This window comes from Lolium rigidum, chromosome 6 (genome assembly GCF_022539505.1).
Source record: "Lolium rigidum isolate FL_2022 chromosome 6, APGP_CSIRO_Lrig_0.1, whole genome shotgun sequence".
Taxonomy (NCBI): Eukaryota; Viridiplantae; Streptophyta; class Magnoliopsida; order Poales; family Poaceae; genus Lolium; species Lolium rigidum.
The window spans coordinates 122,800,758-122,801,942 of NC_061513.1; positions in this window are offsets into that span (position 1 = coordinate 122,800,758).

The window sequence follows — 1,185 nt, forward strand, 5'->3', positions numbered from 1 at the left end:
CGTCGACTCCCTCCTTTGTCGCGGAAGCGGCGACACGACACGCGGGGCTTGCCGGGAGCCGCCGCCCTGAGCGAACTTGATGGGGGCCCTAGCCGAACAAATAAGAAAAAGATAAGCATAAAGAGTAAGGAAAGAAAAGGAATCAAACAAGAGAAAAAGAGAACTCACCCGGCCTGCTCCGGAACCTTCTTCGGCTGCTGCCGGCAGAGCTTCTTCGCCTTCGCCTCCAAGGCGACGGTGGAGCGGGGGTCGCCGACCCGCTTCTTCCCCTTGGGCGCCGAAGTCGCCGTGGTGCTTGGCGGCCTCGCGCGCAGAGGCACGGCGGGGATTGGCCCCGTGGCGGACGTCGCCGGCTCTTCGTCCTCCTGCTGCTCCGGTGAAGGGGGCGGATTGTGCTCCCCCTGGCCGCCTAGGTCAGGCGCCTGCAGCAGGTCGTCGTCGCCGGCTGTAATGTCCCAGGTTTAGAGACGATCGAGGGGTAGATTTTAGAAAGGGATGTGCGCGCTGCGGCAGGTCGTCGTCGCGGCCTGGTCGCCGGCTTAGTCCAGCCGGATCCCGGCGTGATCCCGGCCGTCCGCACCTCCTCGTCGCCCGAGTCGCCGTCCTCGACGTTACGGCGGTTGAAGCAGCTAGAAAAAACGAAGACATGAGCAAACAGCAGGCCGGAACTCGGCGAGAAGAGAGACAAGTCGGCCTCGCCAGCCGCAAGAGGCCGGAAGTCGGCCGGAAGCAGTAAAAAGCTTACCGATTCGGGCAGCCGATCACGCTGCTGCGAGCGCCAGCACGCTCACTCCTCACCGGCAAAGTCGGCCTCGCAGCCGCCGCAAGCCGGAAGTCGGCCCCTGACGGTAAAACACCGGTTCGAGAGCGATGCGATCCCCTCTTTGCGGCGCCAGCCCGTAGCTCCACTCCTCCCGGCATGTTCGCCTTGGCCATGTTGCTCACCCGGTGGGCTGAGCCTTGGAGAGCGGCGCCACGGACGTCGGAGTCGGGTCCAGACCGGCCGGACATGTGCCCGATCTTGTGGAGTGCGCATACGGAGGCGGCAGCACCCGGCGCTCGCGCGATGGTGCGGAGGAGGGTCCTCCCGGCGGTCAGCCCGTTCGCGACGGCCGCCCCGGGGAAGTCCCGAGCTGGCTCACCTCGGCCGACGCCGGATCCGTCGTCGCGAGGCGTTGTAGCTCC